Source organism: Papio anubis, chromosome 1, assembly GCF_008728515.1.
Source record: "Papio anubis isolate 15944 chromosome 1, Panubis1.0, whole genome shotgun sequence".
NCBI classification, from domain to species: Eukaryota; Metazoa; Chordata; class Mammalia; order Primates; family Cercopithecidae; genus Papio; species Papio anubis.
This window is the reverse complement of record NC_044976.1, coordinates 157,040,973-157,060,100: the sequence shown is the minus strand read 5'-3', so window position 1 is coordinate 157,060,100 and position 19,128 is coordinate 157,040,973. Positions and strand designations below refer to the sequence as shown.

The 19,128-nt window shown below is 47.9% G+C and overlaps 1 protein-coding gene across 1 annotated transcript in view; it reads right to left on the bottom strand.

Annotated features, from left to right (window-relative positions):
- The window catches only part of LRRN2 (leucine rich repeat neuronal 2), a 70,653-nt gene that overhangs the window by 24,785 nt on the left and 26,740 nt on the right, over positions 1–19,128 (bottom strand). The window lies entirely within an intron of this gene.

Below are 19,128 nucleotides of genomic sequence, written 5' to 3'. Positions count from 1 at the left end.
ACATACATATGTGTTTATATTATATAATTATATATAAACAACAGCTTTGAAATATAATTCATATACCATAAAGTCACAATCACATCATATTTGAAAAGTAAATTAAATAGCTGGATGTGCCATGGTCTTAGTCCATTTGGGCGGCTATAACAAAATATTATAAACCAGGTAGTTTATAAACAACAAAAATTTATTGTTCACGGTTCTGGAGGCTGGGAAGTCCAAGATCAAGGAGCTGGCATATTTGGTGTCTGGTGAAGGCCTGCTTCCTGGTTGATGGATGGAGGGCCATCTTCTCATTGTGTCCTCACATGGCAAGAAGGGAGAGGGAGCTCTCTGGGGTCTCTTTTATAAGGACACTAATCCCGCTCAGGTGGGCTCCACCCTCATGAGCTTACCTCCTGAAGGCCCTGCCTTGTAACACCATCACACTGAGGGGTTAAGATTCAACATAGAAACTTTGGGGAGACACAAACATTCAGACCATAGTGGCCACCAAACATAAGGATGCATTATTATCAGATAGAAGAAACAGGTTTCTGAAAGTGGGACTTCTCCTCCTGGAAGAGCGTTCAGGGGCTGTAGCAAGTGGAGTCTATGGAACAGGCTATGCAGTTCCTTCCGAGGAGACTGTGAGGCCTGGCTCCTCTCTCCCTTCTCCACCTCTTTTCTTGACTCTTCTCTCTCTTCTCTACCCATTCCCTATGCTTGCTTTCCATCCATCACCATCTTTTCTGACCCCATGAGGCCCTGAAGTTTCCACGGAGTTCTGGGGTCTCCTCTACCCATCTCCACTCCCTTGCCCCACCTTGCAGAGACTGAGCAGCCATGAGGTGACACCTTCAGAAGCCTCCAGATGGATGGATGTGTGGAGCAGGCTAGGGACGACAGAGCTGGCTGCAGGGGAAGCCAAAAGGCTAACTCAAGACCACACAGTTCCACACCATTACCGTCCAAGTCTCCCAGGAAAACAGCGGCATTGAGGGTTTGGCATTAAGACAGTTAATCTGAATCTAAATCCAGGAGTTCTAATAACAGCTCTAGCACTTACCAGGGTTAAAAAAGAAAAAGAAAAAAAAAAAAAAAAAAAACCACCATGACAAATAGACCCAGGGAAGGCCATGAAGAGAGTTCTCATGCTTGGATGCCTGATAACAAAAACTATCAAAAAGATTGCAAAAGCCATAATATTGCACAAAGACCATTGAAACCTTACACAAAAAATATTTCTGCAAGGACATCTGTCCACAGCTAGCTATCCAACCTCAGACTGGTGTCACCCTTGTTATTGATCTTTGTAGCCAAGGATAATTATTTCAAAACAATTATGTAATCCTCCTCATCTTTTCTTTTAAAAATCTTTGTCTTATTTTACCTTCCTGAATACACACATGTAGTTTACTATGGCATGCGGATTCCCAGTGCAATGCTCTATTCCAAAATAAATATCTTCTTCTTTTGCAGAGCCTCTCTGTTCATTATTTAGGTTGACACCAGCTATAGGACAATCTCACTGACTCCAGTTTCTTTTCATCTATAAAATGGGGATAAAAATATCTGCCTTGAATTTTAATAGGCACCATTTATCAAATGCTAACTATGTGTCGGGCCTTTCACAAAGCTTTAAAAAAATTTTAATCCACACAACAACCCTACGAGAGTAATATTACATTTACTGATGGTGAAATGGAGGCTCAGAGAAGTTAAGCAACTGACCCAAGGTCACACAGCTAGTACATGTATTAACAGAAGCCACAATGTAAGTCCAGTGCTGTGTGATGCTGAAACTCTCACTTTTCACCACCACACCAACTACCTGGCTGTGAGGGAGCCTACGGAATGATGCATGTGAAAGTGTTTGTAAGCGGAAAACTCCAGCACAACTAAAGCACGGGTCTTCCCCCACCTCTTCACATGGTTCTACTACAGCTCAGTCAGTTTTCTCCCAGTGAGGTAGGAACAAGGGCCAAATCCACTCTCTAATGCTGCAGGAGCTATGCACCCTCCCATCTGCAGCCAGGGCTGCAGGTGTGTGTGTGTGTGTGTTGTGTATCTGTGCGCATGAGTGCACATGTGTATTAGGGGAAGTGGCAGGCAGAGGGGTGCAGTGGCAGACCAGGTAAAGCAGCTTGGAGGGGAGCAGATTTGGAGGCTGTATTAGCCACTGCTCTTGCTCTCCTGGGCACAAGGCCCGGATGGTGCCAGCTCATTTTCACAGCCATTTTCCCAGGGAATTAACAGGGGGAACATTCTCTCCTGTAATAATGATAAAAATAATAATAATTAACATGGCTGTAACTTATATTTCTCTAGCACCTCTCTCCCCAGACCTCAAAACTTTGGGCAAACAGCGAATCTACTGGCTTTATAGTCACACCCCTGGGACTGGGAAGCCTTAGGTATTGCCAGATTTTCTGTCTTCTCCAGCTGGAAGACAGGTGCAGGTGTACGTGGGACTGACCTGTGCCAGGAGCTATCCTTTGAGTGCCACTAGCAGAGGGGTGAAAGGACCCCAGGCACCCTGTCTCCCGGCTCTGCACTCCCATCAGCCCTCACATTTGGGTCCATCCTGCGACCAGGAGTAGCAGGGTAGGCAAGGGAGGGAAAGAGCTGCCAGCTCTCTTTGCCAAACTTTCAAACGGTCCCCAATCCACCCTCTATGCCCCACCACACAGCTGGCTCTGCCTCAGGAAGGGCTGCCCCGGCCTCTGCAGCCAGCAGGGACCATGTCCAGCAGGACTCGTCCCTACAGGGGATAGCTGATGGCTTTCTCTGGTCCCGGCCAGGAGTCATTACCCCCACAATGTCTAGTTTAAACAAGTGATTAGGCAGCTCTATTAAGAGCACACGTGCTTCCTGCCAGAGAGGAACAGGAACCTGCAGAGGTAGTTGAGGGTGAGAGGGAGGAGGACCTCAGGGGTCTTGCAGCAACGGGCTCTTCTACAAAGCATTTTCCAGCCCATCCCCTGGAAGGTGGAGCACCTAAGTGTTTCACAAGCCAGCATCCTGAGGGGCTCAGAGCCTGATAGACTGATTTTCAGACATGGAGCCAAATCCTGACTGTCGGACAGCCCACCCACACCATGATGGACATGAAGAACCCTGAGTCATTTAAACAGACAGATAACCCAAAGCTCTCATTATGGCCAGTGCTTCAACCTCCCCACACAGGGCGTTGCCAACACACTCTTCTAAAACAATTACTTCATCTGAGTTATATTTCCTTTGTTTCTCCAGGAGCTTAGGAACAGAGAAGGGGTCAGAAAAGGAGACATCATCAGAAACGATGTATTTTGTAAATGTATTCCCCCCAGCATCTCCAGAGAGAAAGCCTTCTCAATCTGAAGTCCTCAGTTGGACTGCAGAGAGTCTGGGAATTATCTGAAATTGCATGCAAACATGTTTGTGTGTGAATGTGTGAGCACAGGTGCATTTTTCCGGCGAGAAGGTCCATAGCTTATATCAGCTTCTGAGAGGGGTCTGTGGCCTCCCAACATGTTAAGTGCTGTTCTAGTCCTTGCTTGGTTCTGAAGATGGTGGGTTGGCCCCTTTCCACAAAGATGACTCCATATTTTGGAATTCAGGGGTGCATTTTGAGGCCTGGATTCCACCCATTTGAAGAGGGGGCAAGGATGAGGTTGGGGTGCAGCTGAGGCAGAATCATGACAGGGTGTGTGTGCCAGGCAGAGCCGTGGCCGCCTCTAATCCAGAGGTGGTGATGGAGTGCCTTCCTCATTGCCTCATTTTTCCCATTGTGACAGCTCCATATCTACTGTTCCCTGTCACCCTGGTGACAGCCTTCTAATGATGAAGGCAGCAACAATGTCATATAAATTCCTCCAGAAACCCTGGGGCTAGAGGAAGATCAGGCTCAGGAAGCTGGGAACCAAATTGCTCTGCACCACAAAGTGGAAAGAACAAAGCCTTTAGGATGTGAAAGACCTGAGTTCAAATCCTGCCCTGGCCTCTTCCCACCAGTGTGACCTTGAACAAATTACTGAACCTCTCTGGGTGTCAGCTTCTATATTGTAATATGAGAGTATTATATCACAGAGTTATTGTGAGGATTAAATGTGATAATGCTCGCAGAGAATCTGACATAGTATCTAGCATGCAATAGGCACTCAGTAAATGGGTTCCCTTTCCCAGCAGGCATGGGCGGGGACATGCATGCCCCTACCCATCTGCTGCACCACTGCAATATCAGAGAAAAGGGAGTCCTGGGGGAACAGCTGTTTAGTAAAATGGGAATGGTGGTCAGAAGCCACATTCCCCCTACACTGTTGACCACATTCTACCAAATCCTCACATCCAGCCCCTTCTCCTCCATGAAGCCGTCCTCACAGTGCTCTTCCCTGAGATTCCACAGTTGCCATCTGGACTTTCCATCTGTACCATGCAGCCTCCCTCCCTCTCTCTCCTGGTGATGGAGGAGGTCACTTTCTCTCCTTTCTCAAAGGGTAGAGCCCTTGGCTGGCCTGGCAGCTCTCCCCACAGCCCCATCCCTGCCCACCTCTTCAGATCCTCTCCTCCTCTTCTTTTTCCCCTGCCTTGGACAGGAGCTGGCTGTTCTTTTGTGATTTCAGGTCTTTAAACCTGTTGTTCTGGAATGTCCTTCCATTCTCTGCTTAGGGAGCTCATAATTATCCTCCAAGTGTCAACTCAATTGTCATCCCCTTTGTGACACCTTTCTTCTCTCCTCTTGCTCCCGCAACACCTACCCTAGTTTACCATGAGCCATGGTGAGTCCATCTGCCTCCCCAGACTGAGCTTCTCAAGAGCTGGGCCTTCTTCATCCCTAGCATCCCCTCACCTGGCATAGGGTCTGCACATGGTCAGTGCTCAATAAATGCGGCTTGGGGTAAAAGAACAAACAATATGGTTCCCAGGGCTGGCAGTGGAATCTCCTTAATAGAAGTTTCCTGTAAAGGTGGCAGTCCCTCCCCAAGGGTGGCTAGCTTGGGTCCTGCTGGAGCAGGCCTGTGTGTAGACTAGGTGTGTGGGAGGTTGATGGTTAGAGGACTGATACGCTCATCCCATCTGGATTCCACACCTATCTACTCCAAGCCACAGGGCAGGGCAGAAGGCTTTTGCCAACCATCCAGGTACTTTCTCCATCTTACACCTGCACAGAGAGGGAGAGGGTGAGGATGGGGTGGGGATGAAGAAGGGAATTCATAGTCATGAGCATTGACAGTGTCATAGGTCCAACTCTTGTGTGACTGATATTCTTAAATCATTATACAGATGGGGAAACCGAGGTGGCTTATTTACCCAGAGGCATACAATAAGTTGCATTGAGCTAAAATTGGAGCCAGGTTGGTCTGGCCCTAGAGTAACAGTTCTTTTCTTTATAAGATGCTGCCTTCTGCAGAAATCACAAACAGCACCCCAAGGAAACAGGAACAGGTAAAGGCTCGTGCTAAAACGTGTGTGTGTGTTGCCATCTTTCTTTAAAGAATGGGTGGAGAATGGGCTGGGTCAGTTGCTAAGGTGGCACTGGGCAGCCTTTCCTCCATCGTGTCTGGACATGGGTAAAAGAATGATTTCACAGTAGGGTTTAGGTTGACAAGGCACTTTCTCACATGTGTGATTGCATGTGGAATCATCATGGCAACTCCCTGAGGCAGGTGTTATACCATCTCCATGTACTGATGAGGAAACTTCAGAATGTCTGTGTATTAGTCCATTTTCACACTGCTATGAAGAAATACCCAAGACTGGGTAATTTATACAGGAAAGAGGTTTAATTGACTCACAGTTCTGCATGGCTGGGGAGGCCTCAGGAAACTTACAATCATGGCAGAAGGAAAAGGAAAAGCAGGAACCTTCTTCACAGGGCAGCAGGACGGAGTGAGTGCAAGCAGGGGGAAATGACAGGTGCTTATAAAACCATCAGATCTCATGAGACTTATTATCATGAGAACAGGCAAGGGGGAAGCCACACCCATGATTCAATTACTTCCACTTGGTCCCACCCTTGACATGTGGGGATTATAGGAATTACAATTCAAGGTGAGATTTGGGTGGGGAGAGGGAGCCAAACCATATCACTAAGTTAGCACAGTGATTTCTCTCAGTAACAACCCATGGTCATCCCACCATGCTTGGCTACTTGCAATACCTGGCCAAAGTCTCAACCCCAACAGAATGGGAGGAGGACCGGAGGAAAAAGTGGTGGCAGGGAAGGAAGACCTCCAAGGTGAGAAAAGATGGGGAGGAGGGACTCCAGACACAGGTGAATTAGGGGAAGCGGCGGGGACCAGGCGGCCTGGACTGAACCAGCCCATCTCATTAGGGACCTGACTGCCTGTATTTTAGATCAGAAATATATGACCTGAAAAAACTCGGGATTTGTTTCCATGCTTTCTTGGGGTAGGCTGTGTGTGTGTGTGTGGTTTTTCTTTTAGTTTTTAGTGAATGTTCCTTAAAAAAAAAACTACTCTTGTCTGAGCTGAAATTCTGGGGAAACAGGGTTGGTACAGCCCAGGAGCAGTGCAGCGCATCAGAGATAGCAGCTACTGTGGCAGACTCTGGGAGAGCTGGGGGAGCTGTTGGGGAGGAGGGAGCAGTTACATCCAGGGAAAAACACTGTCAAGGCTGGATTTTCTCCCTTCATGAGAACCTGGGAGTCAGGACTCAGGCAAGATTCATGGGCCAGTCCAAACTGAGATGTGCTGGACATATTGATGTATACCACCTTTCAAAGATTCAATATGAAAAAAGAATGTGAAATATCTCATTCATGAATTTGTTATTGATTGCATTTTGAAATAATGTTTTTGATATATTGGGTTAATATGTTATTAATTTCACCTGTTTCTTTTTACCTTTTTAATGGGGCTTGCATTATATTTCTATTGGACATAGATCTCTATGTTCTAACACAGACCGTGGATTAGAAAGACTTAGGTTCAAATCCCACATCCACCACTTACTCAGGGATACTTGGCAGGTGAGCCCAGCTATAGCCACCAAAGACAAGATGAGCCCAGCTATAGGGAAAGAGCAACTGGATTCCAAGCTAGGGTTCTGTCTCAACCCAGAAGCTTTTACCCACTTTCCGTAGGGATGGCAGAGCCTCCACGAGTGTGGCTGGCTTAACTTTTGCTGCAGTAGGCAAGGGGGTGCCCAAGAACTTGGCCTGCAGTGACCGGGATTGCAAGATTCTGATTCCAGGAAAGGAACCAAGGAGGTTAAAAAAAAAAAAAAAAAAAAAAGAGGCTAGAAAGTTAAGAGGAAAAGAAGGCCTTAAAGAGACTGGTCTGGCAGGGTTAATAGTTTCTTTCCTTCAATAAAGATTTCATGCCACGTTGAATAAATAAAATACCACACAATTGCAAAAGATGCATTCCACAGTATATTAGATACCACCACACTGTTACCCACATCTGTCAGCCACCATCAGAGTGACTGATGACTTATCAAAAGCCACTCTGACATTTCCAAATGAGATGTTTTGATAGAGGTGCCATTCAACAGGGCCAAAAAAGCAGATAGAACTTGAATGTAAATGAGGAACATTTGTCACCTTTGTCTCACCTATTTAAAGGTTTCTTGTCTGACAACAAGGAGAGGGAGAGAGGGAGTGAGGGGAGAGGAGGTGGAGGATGGGCAGGTAAGAAGGTAAGAGGGAAGGGGAGAGAGCACCAACTCCAAAAGAGCCCAAAGGAGAAAGGCTGGTCTCTGAGAGTAGTAGGAAGTCAAAGAGAAGCAAAGCCCAGATGGACAGCTCTGATTTTTATGCTGAGTCACTCTATGACTCAGCAGGAAGGAGCAATATCAAGAACAAAGACCAGAGCTGTCCAAGGTGGCAGCCCCACAAGAGGCCACTGGGTATTTGCAATGTGGCCAGTCCAAATGGAGATGTGCTTAACATGTAAATGTACTCCAGCTTTCAAATATTTAATATGAAAAAAGAATGTGAATATCTCATTCATGAATTTGTTATTGATTGCATTTTGAAATATTTTTGCTATATTGGGTTAATATGTTATTAACGTCACCTGTTTCCTTTTGCCTTTTTAATGCAGCTTGCATTATATTTCTATTGAACATACATTTCTATATTCTAACAGACTGTGGATTAGAAAGACTTAGGTTCAAATCCCTCCTCCACCACTTACTCAGGGACACTTGGCAGGTGAGCCCAGCTACAGCTACTGAAAACAAGACAGGTCAAACCATAGGGAAAGAACACACAGCTGGAACAGGATGGGCTGGGATGGGCAGCATGTGTGGAAACAGTGGGGAAAATGTGAAGAGGAGAATGTCAGAGAGGTGCAGCCAACTGCACCTTCCCACAGGAGACAGTGAGAGAGGGCCTGGGCAGCGTGCAGAAGAAGCTGTGGCCTCTCCTAAGGCTGCCCTCACTACTGGGTACATCTCAATGCCGAATCCCAGCATGTCAAGAGTTGGAAGAAGCCTGAAAGAGGATCCAATCCAGCGACCCCAGGAAAATAAGCCCAGAGCCAGGAAATTCCTTCCATGTGCTTTCCACTGCCTCCCCCGCAGCACCTCCAGTTTGTGTGTCCACTGAATTGAGGGATGGTATCCAAGATGCGACCGCTGCATGCCAACAATGAGGTCCTCTTGTATGGCACTGAGAGTTTTATTCCAGGGAGCCTTCACCTGCATGGACTTGTTACCACAGTTTGTCTTCTAGCCTCGCCCCCACCAGCCTACTTTTTGGTTAGGTTGGTTTGATTCATTCATCCATTTATACTCTGCAGCTGTGTGCTGAGAACCAGGCCATGAGCTAGGGATACAGAGATAAATAAGACCCATCCCTGCCCTCCAGGACCACACAGTCTAGTGGTTTTGAAATGTGGAGCTGTTCAGACCACAGCCCCCAACCCTCAAGGTGGTGACCTTCCGCACTTTACAGCTAACTGAGGTTACCCAGTGGTGGTGGCAGGGCCAGACAGAGACGGCTCCTGACCAGAATAGAGGCCTTTCCACTCGCTGAGCTGCCTCCACTGGCACATGGAGCGAGACGCAGCTGCGTGGAGCTGGGATGAGGTCAGGCCAGAGTCACCAAAAGACAGGTGGATGCACCAGAGCCGAGACCCTGACTTCAGAAAGGACACGAGGTAAAGGGATTTGTGGAAGGCCACAGAGCAAATCAGCGTCAAAGCCAGGACAAGAACTCAGGATTTCTGATTCCAAACTTAACTCCTCAAGCAGTGGTGACTCAAAGAGGTGGATGAGCACAGGGCCAGGGGCAGAAGCCAGGAGCTGCAGTTGACTCCCTCACTTGCTGCTGCTCAGGACGCAGGGTTGATTCTCGCCCCAGAGCAACCTGCTGAGGGTCGGGGGCTCTGGGCTGAACAGCCCCACATTCAGAAACCACTAGACTGTGAGGTTCTGGAGGGCAAGGATGTGCCTTATTTACCTCTGTATCCCCAGCTCATGGCCTGGTTCTCAGCACACAGCTGCAGTATGTGAACGAATGGATGTGCATATGAATGAATCAACCCAACCCAACTGGAAACGAGGCTAAATGGGGGTGGGAGGTGGTAGAAGAACATGGACAGGGTTGCTCGGGATGCATTCTTTTCTTCTTTCCTGCATCTCTGAACATGCCAGGCATTGTGCAGGCAAGAGAGGAAAGCAGTGTCCAGGTAAGAAGATAGACAATTAAGCAACCAATAAGAAGAAATACGAAGGGCTGTGAGTTCCTCCAGGGCCTTGACCCCTATGTGACCTTGACCAGATCCTTCTCCTCTCTAGGACTTAATTTGTTTAGAGGAACGGAAGTTAGATTAAACGATCCAAGGTTCACTTCCCACACTGACCCCCATGACTGGCAGACATAGACGTGAGCCCTCTCCCGGCTGCAGAGAATCATGGCCTAGCCCCACCACGGCAGTAGGGGGTATGGGGAGAGCAAGGCCAGGCAAAGGCACCCTGGCATGAAGGAGGCAGACACTCCTGGAAGCAGGGTCCCCAGAGACTGTGCAGCCAGAGGTAACTGGCTGTGACAAGGAGTGAGTCAGTAGTCAATTCCATTCAATAAAACTTTGATTGCCTATGAGCCTTGTAAACAGGCAACTCCCCTGTGGGCCGGGTGGGAGGTGCTCTCTTCTTTCCTCCCTCCTTCCTGCCAGCACCTGCCCAGCCTGGCCCTGGGCCCTGTGCCAACCCGAAAACTTCCTCAGCCTCTGATGCAAGCTGGGCAGCTGAGGGTTAAGTGTCCGCTGGCAGGTGAGGGCTCAGGGCCTAGGGGCAGTGGGAGGGGAGGGAGCAGGAATCACTTAGCCCTCATTAGTCCAAATTAAAATCAGGAGTGAGGTGACAATTACAATTTGCAGCGGGCTAATTGTTTTCCCTCAAAAGCTGATCGTTTTGCAGATTGGGGAAATTAATTGTTTGAAGTCCCAGGTGGATTGCCTTGAACCCAGCGCAGGCCAGGCAGGCCCTGCCTTTATCTCGTCACCACCCCTCAGGGATACACTCAGCAGTGGCTTCTGCCCTTTGGGATTCTCAGGCAGGGAGAGACTGAGGCTCACAGGTGAGGGTAGGGATCCTTCAGGTGGGAAGAGGGGAGAACACTGGCAGAGAGGTAGGCTGGGGGATGCCAGCAGCTGGGGCCTGGCATCCAGGAGGGGCGCTTTGCCTACCTGACGCCAACTGCTCTGCGGAGGGGTGTATCCAAGAAGCCTCCTTGGACCTACCGGAAGTTCCCACTTCCACTCTGCATCCAAAAGTCCCTGTAAAGTTTGCTCACTCATTCAACAAACATCGACAACCCACTGTGTGCCAAGTGTTGCTTCAGGAGGGCTGGGGACACGGCGCTGAATAACTCAAACACAATCCCTCCGCTCATGGATTTTACTTGGGGGGATAGATGGACAATAAACGTGTAAGTAGACATCAGAGAGTGGTAGGGGCTCGGAAGGAACGACGGACAGCAGGAGGGATGGGGCTCCAAAGACTCCCATACCCTAATCTCAGAGCCAGTGGAATCTGTCACCTTCCAGGGCAGAAAGAACCCTACAGATGTAATTACAGTTATGAACTTTAGAGAATGTCTTGGATTATCTGGGTGGGACAAATCTAGTCACATGAGTCATTAAAGCAGCTTTCTCCAGCGGCAGGCAGAAGAGGGATTCCAAGCGTTCGATGATCTGATATCCTGTTGCTGGTTCTGAGGAAGCTGTGCACAAGGACTGGAGGGCGCCGCTTAGGAGCCAAGGACCACTCTCAGCTGCCAGCCAGCATGGAAGCAGGGACCTCAGTCCTACAGTCACCTGAATGAGCTCAGGAGCAGATCCTCCTAGAGTCTTCAGATAGAGTCCAGCTGGCTGGCACCTTGATTTTGGCCTTTTTGAAACCTGGAGCAGAGAAATCGGCCGAGCCAACCCGGACAGACTTCTGGCCGACAGAGCTGTGAGATGGCAAATGTGTGTTTCTTTAAGCTGCTACGTTTGTGGCGATTTGTTATGGCAGCAATAAAACGCTATTTCAGGACTAAACAAGGTCACAGGAGAGTGACTTGGTGCTGTGTTAACATGGGTGGCCTCTTTGAAGAAGGGACTGACACCTGGATGATGCTGAAGCAGAGTGGGGTGACCAACTTGTCCCCATTTCCCAATTTCAGCATTTAGGTCCTGTATCCCCGCAAAATCCCCCAGCCCCTGGCAAACCGGATTGCTTGTCAGCATTTGGCAGAAGGAACGGCCTGAGCAAAGGTTTGGGGAGTGGGAGCTTTCAGGTGAGTTGCCACAAAAAGCATCCCAAGGGAAGTTCTGTCGGACATAGGAGCGGGTGATGGGGGCTCCTGGGGAATCGTGCAGAAAACTCTTTCGAATGGGGACTGAGCAACTCTACCCGAGGATAGGTGAGAACTCCCAGCCCTCCTTCCAGAACCCCATCCTCCTGCTATAGGGCTTAAGAATCACCAGCCCCTGCCTGCCATGCCCTGAGGCTGCTTCCTTTCTCCCCTGGCCCAACTCCCTTCCCCAGCCAGCTCTGCCAGGGCCCAGGTGTCTCCCAGTGCCCGGGTACCAGATGCCTGCTGTGGCTTTCCCCAGTGGGATGCTGGCATTCTGCCAAGCAGCACACAGCAGGGGGAATTTTTCAAGACATCTTTAATTAGTGAGACAATAGGAGGCTGGGAAGCCGAGAAGACAAAGGTTGCGGATGGCTTCACACCCTGTCAAAACAGTGGCTGTGAGCCTGAAGAATGCCTGAAAGGCAAAGGGAGAGGGAAAAACAGAGATGGGCCATGGGACCCTTCCCCCTCCTCTCTCCCCTTCTCCCCCTCCTCTCCACCCCTGCCCCCTCACCTTCCTCCTTGCCTCCCTGAACCACAGCTGTAGCCGCCTTTACATTAACCCACCCCTCTCCCAGTTCAGCTGGTCACCTCCCAGCGCTGTTTCGAGTCAGGTAAGAGGCGGCTGTTTAGGAGCTCAGCAAGGAGGCAGAAGAGCAAAGAAGGACCTGAGCTAAAGTTTTGGCTCCTTGTCTCATTATCTGGGTGATGCCTGGCAAGTTAATTGCTCTGGGTCTCAGTTTTCTCTTCCCTACAATTAGAGTAATAATGCCTACTTTGCAGGGTGGTGGTTGTAAAGATTAGAGATGTCAAAAGTGCCCCACATGGAGTAGGTACTGGATAAGTGGCAGCTATTTCTGCTATGAGAGCTTGCACCTCCCATCCTGGATCCCAGCCCTCCAATCCAATATTTCCCAAACTCAGAGCGTGCTCAAGGATCACTCAGAGAGCTTGTTAACATGCAAATGCCCATCCCACTCCTTAGGGTGGAGCCCAGACACCTGCAGATCGAAAAGCTTCCAAGCAGGTGATTCCAATGCAGGCAACTGGGTCTGCTTCCTGGGAAAAGAGCTAGCCCAGGGCAGTCCTGCGCCTGCGTCCATTTCAGAAGCCATTCCCCTACAGACGGAGGGCACTGGCAGGGAAGTGAGGTCTTGCCTCTCCCACCAACCTGCTACCTTCACGTGAGTGTCTGTCCCAGGGGCAGCTTCCACATCTAAGCAAGGTGAGTTGGTCCTCAGGTCAGAGCTTCTGCAGAAGGGACCTCGGTATCCACCTCATTTTGCTTCCTTGTTTTTCAATGGAAGAAGCAGAGTCCCAGAGCAGGGAAGTGACTAGTATTAGATGGTGCAAAAGTAATTGCAGTTTTTGCCATTGAAAGTGACAGCAAAAAACTGCAATTACTTTTGCACCAGCCTAATATTAATATAAGGGCACACACTGAACTCTGGGCTTCTGATTCTCATCTGCAAGATACAAGTACACAGCTACAAGATGGCTAGCCCCTCTCAAATCAGAAGTTCTAAGTTCCTCTAGGAGTTGGTTCCGTTGAACCCAGGTTGGGAAACCCTGAAGGAAGCCTGAGGCCGATTACCTTCTTGATCTCTAATCAACTTCTTCACACCTCTCTGATTTCTGGGCCAGGACGGCTGCTTCTCCCTTGCCAAATAATGACAGGCTGACCCTTACTGAACACTTGGTATGAACTAGGAACTCTTCTAAGCACTTTACTTGTATTAACCCATATAAGCCTACAACAACCCTGTGATGCCTTTATCTTCATTTATAAATGGGAATCTAAAATACAGAGATTGGCCCAGGTGCAGTGGCTCATGCCTGTAATCCTAGTGCTCTGGGAGGCAGAGGCAGGAGGATCACTTGAGACCAAGAGTTCAAGACCAGCCTGGGCAACATAGTGAGACTCTCTCTACAAAATATTTAAAAATTCAGCCAGGTGTAGTGGTGTGCAACTTTAGTCCCAGCTACTTGGGAGGCTGAGGCAGGAGGATCACTTGAACCCTGTAGGCCCTGTAAGGCCCAGTCTGGGCAACAGAGTGAGACCCCATCTCAAAAAAAGAAAAGAAAAACTATTTAGCTGGGCATGGTGGCATGTACCTGTAGTCTCAGCTACTCAGGAGGCTGAGGTGGAAGGATCACTTCAGTCTAGGAGTTTGAGGCTGCAGTGAGCCATAATTGTGCCAGTGCACTCCCTCTTTGGTGACAGTGTGAGACCCTGACAAAAAAAAACCCAAAAACCTAAGATTAAGTAACCTGCCTGAGGTCACATAGCTGAAGCTGGGATTTGAATCTCGGCAGTCTGGCCCCAAAGTCTGTGTGCTTCACCACTGAGGAACATTGTCCTTGAAGCCATACTTGTAAGTACATGATATACTGCCAACCCAAAGTCAGTAAGGACTGGTGTAAAGAGGACTGGATTAAAAATTAGAAGACCCAATTGCCCAAGAAGGGGTATGAGGAGCCTTCTGGATACTGGAATGTTCAAGCTGTTCACTTGAGATTTATGGGTTTAAGGCCGGGCGCGGTGGCTCACGCCTGTAATCCCAGCACTTTGGGAGGCCGAGGCGGGTGGATCACAAACTCAGGAGATCGAGACCATCCTGGCTAACACAGTGAAACCCCATTTCTCCTAAAAATACAAAAAATAAAAATAAAAATAAAAAAATAGCCGGGCATGGTGGCAGGCACCTGTAGTCCCAGCTATTCAGGAGGCTGAGGCAGGAGAATGGCAAGAACCAGGGGGCAGAGCTTGCAGTGAGCCAAGATTGTGCCACTGCACTCCAGCCTGGGCGACAGAGCAAGACTCCGTCTCAAAAAAAAAAAAAAAAAAAAAAAAGACTTATGGGTTTGAATACTATAGACAAGTTTAATCTAAATGAAAAATTAGAAGGCTTGGGTTTGTCCCAATGGTGGCCTATTTATTAGCTGTGTGACCATTAGCTTGTTAGGCCTTGGGTTTTTTTTCACCTGCAAACTAGAACAATTAGAATGAAAGCCTGCTTTCTTAGTCGATAAGGAAGTTGTACAAAGTTCTTTCTTTGTATAGCAGGTCCCATCCAGCTGTCTTCATCCTTTTTGCCTCCCCCGATCGAAAACTCGCTCCCAAACTCTCCCTGGTAGTACTCAGAGCACATGTGGCTACTTGCATCCTTCCCTGGACCAGAGCTCTTTGATTCCATCCAACCATCCAAGTCATCCAACTTTGTGCCCATGCAGAAGTGGCCCTTGGTAGTCACATCCATCACTGGCATTAACCAGTGCGTGCTGGAACCAGCTTGCACCAGTCCATGAGAGCTGACGGGGCTCACCTCTTCCCAACTCCACCCTCAACAACATTACATCGTAGGTTGAAATTGGCTGTGATGGAAATACTGAAAACTGGCAAACACTACAAATCAGGGCTTCCTTCCTTGCCACTCCCCCAGCACAACATCCCTGCCATGAACCCAAAGTGTTCCTCTCAAGTGGGCACCAGGAGGTTTATGAGAGCTCTGGGACTACCAGTAGCTGGGGAACTGTGGTGTGAGTGTGGTTGTTCTGAAACTTTAATGTGTGCAAAAGACATTCTCCATTCCGTAGCCCCTGTGGACATTCCCAGCTCCCCCAGGCCTTGGCTGAAGAAACTGCCGAGTGGGAGTGGGACACAGGTGGCTGGACCCAGCTGAGGCAAGTTCTCTGACGGTGGAACTGACCACCCTAGCAAGTGGTGCTACAACCTTGATGGCATCCCTACTTCAGGTCTCACCAAGTTTATGCTCTATGTTTGGTGGGTTTTCGTTTTTGTTTTCTTGAGACAGGGTCTTGCTCTGTCACCAAGGCTGGAGTGCAGTGGCATGATCTGGGGTCATTGCAGCCCCCATCTCCCAGGCTCAAGTGATCCTCCCACCTCAGCCTCCCAAGTAGCTGGGACTACAGGCATGTGCCACCATGCCAAGCTAATTTTTTAAAAAATGTTTTGTTTCTTAGAGAAGGGATCTTACTTATTTCCCAGGTTGATCTTGAACTCCTGGGCTCAAGTGATCTGCCATCCTAGGCCTCCCAAAGTGCTGGGATTACAGGCATGAGCCACTGTGCCCAGCCAGGTGAGGTGTTTTTTTTCCTCCTCCTTCCTTTCTCTTCCTCTCTACATTCATTCAAACACCAATTCCATGTATTTTCTCTGCCAGGCACTGGGAATAGATACAAGATGAACAAGATCCAGCCTCTGTCCCGAGGAAGCTCTGTACCTAGCAGGGCAGACAGACTCACAAATATGACTGTGGCCCTGGGGGCTGCCGACAGGACAAGGGCACCAAAATGCAGGATAACTGTGTTCAGAGCAGCACAGTGGCCCTCAGAGCTCCACGTCTTTCCTTTCCTCTATTCTTTCTTTTTTTTTTTTTTTTTTTTTTTTGAGACGGAGTCTCGCTCTGTCGCCCAGGCTGGAGTGCAGTGGCACGATCTTTGCTCACTGCAAGCTCCGCCTCCCAGGTTCACGCCATTCTTCTGCCTCAGCCTCCTGAGTAGCTGGGACTACAGGTGCCCGCCACCACGCCTGGCTAATTTTTTTGTATTTTTAGTAGAGATGGGGTTTCACCGTGTTAGCCAGGATGGTCTCGATCTCCTGACCTCGTGATCCACCTGCCTCGGCCTCCCAAAGTGCTGGGATTACAGATGTGAGCTACCGCGCCCGGCCCCCCTCTATTCTTTCTTTGTCTCTTTTCTATCTCTGGCCTGCCCCTGGCTCTCTGCATCCATGTGTGACAAAGATATAGTAACTGGTAAATACAGTATGACATTCTTATCGAAAAATTAGAAGGTATAGAAAAACATGGAGAAAATTTAAATAATCCCCTTTTCTACCTCCTGGTGCTAACCACTGTTAACATTTTGATGCATATCTTTTCAGGCTTTTTCTTATGACAGAATATTCTTACGATTTGTCTTTCCCTGGGGTTCATGTCATCTTTCTTGTTTTCCACCTTGTTTTGATAGAGTACATCTTTTTTGAGTTGCTTTTGAAAAAGAGGTAAGTTTCTTGAAAGTCTTAGTGTTTGAAAATTTTTGCATGAACATTTTTGCAAATGTTTGCATGTCTTTATTGAGCCTCCATATCTGACAGTTTGACTGGAAATATAATTTCAGATCGTAAATAACATTCCCTCACATGTTGAAAGACACCATTCCATGACCTATTTGCTTCTAGGGCTGCTGTTGAGAAGTCTGCTCTATCCTAAAGCCTGTCTTTTTCTTCCTGGCTTGTGGAATCTTCACTTTACACCTGACATTCTGAAATCGCAAAATGTTGTGTCTTTGTGAGGGTCTCTTCTTCATTAATTGTGCTAGGCACCTAATGGACCCTTGCCATCTGGAAAGTAATCATCTTCATTGAACGAAACAACATATTTTAAGTTTCCAAGACCTTGTTCTGTGCATCTTCCTTAAAAAATAAAAATCACCCAAATGTCTACCAACTGATAGATGGATAAAAAAATATGGTATATCTGATGGGCGTGATGGCTCACGTCTGTAATCCCAGCACTTTGGGAGGCCGAGGCGGGTGGATCATCTGAGGTCAGGAGTTTGAGACTAGCCTGGCCAACATGGTGAAACTCCCGCCTCTACTAAAAATAGAGAAATTAGCCAGGTGTGGTGGTGCAGGCCTGTAATCCCAGCTACTTGGGAGGCTGAGGCAGGAGAATCACTTGACCCTGGGAGGCGGAGGTTGCAGTAAGCCGAGATCAAGCCATTGCACTCCAGCCTGGGTGACACAGCAAGACTCCATCTCAAAATATATATATGTGTGTGTGTGTGTGTGTGTGTGTGTGTGTGTGTGTGTGTGTAGTATATCCATATAATGCAGAAATATTCAACTACAAAAAGGAACGTAGTAAGGGCACATGCTACAACCCAGATGAACCTTGAAAGCATGCTAAGTGGAAGACGCCAGACACAAAGGCTATGAATTGTATGATTCCATTTATATGACACGTCCAGAATAAGCAAATCTATACAGACAGAAAGCAGACTAGTGGTTGACAGGGTCTGGGGGAAGGGGAGAATGAGGAGTGGCTGCTGATGGATATGGGGTTTTTTGGGGGCGATAATGAGAATGTTTTAGAGTTAGATAATAGCAATGGATGTACAACCTTGTGAATATATTAAAAACTACCAAATTGTAAACTTTAAAATGGTGAATTTTATGGTATGTGAATTATATCTCAATTTTTTAAAAAGGCCCCATGATCTTGTTTTGTGGGTATAATTTTGTCTCTCAACTCTCTGAGGATATCAATTGAGGTGGCGATGGTGGTTTTTATTTGTTCTTTTGCTCCCTGCATAGTATTTCCTTTCTTCAAGTTTTTATTTATTGTTTATTTTGGCTTATGCTTTTTTAATATTAGATGCCTCTCCTAAAATTCTAGTAAGCCTTAGCCAATGGTTCTTTTTTTTTTTTTTTGAGACTGAGTCTCACTCTGTCACCCAGGCCAGAGTGCAATGGCGCAACCTCGGCTCACTGTAACCTCGGCCTCCCAGGTTCAAGCCATTCTCCTGCCTCAGCCTCCTGAGTAGCTGGAATTACAGGCACATGCCACCATGCAGGGCTAATTTTTATATTTTAGTGGAGACAGGGTTTCACTGTATTGGCCAGGCTGATCTCAAACTCCTGACCTTAGGTGATTTGCCCACCTTGTCTCCCAAACTGTTGGGGTTACAGGCATGAGCCACTGTGCCCGGTCAATGGTTCGTATTTACAGGTGAGACATTTAAAGCCGATTGGAATGGGCAGGGCTTAAGTGAGAGGGAGGGGGTCTCCCAAATGTCATCACTTGTCCAACTACCAATATTTTTAGACCCAACTGGAAGAAATGACCAAAAGGCTTCCCCATTTGGCTTGGAAATTTTGAGCAAATGCTCACTTTTCCAACATAGTGCCTCATCTCTACCCATACTTGTACCCATATCCCCAAGTCAGCACTTTTTGGGTTCAGTCCCTTTGGAAAGCAAAGTTTTCTTCAGGATGCTCTAAGGTAAAGCAGGGACAGTCATGGGGTGAAATGGGGGTGAGGAAGGGATCTGATGTATCACTGTCCTGTTTCTGGCCCTACTCCATACCCTGTCTTCAGATGCCAACCATTTCTCAGCCTCTCTGTGGTTTTACAGCAGGAATCTGCCCATTTCTTACTGACTCCTCTCTTTGGGAGTCTCTAGGTTTTTCTTGCTCTATCAAGCCAAGTCAGTTACCTTCTCAAGTTCCAAAATTGTACTGACATTTCTTATTTGCTTTGATCTCCTCCCCTGCCCTTGTGGGCCTGCATCTTTTTTACTTCTTTACTCATAGTGTGGTTTGGGGA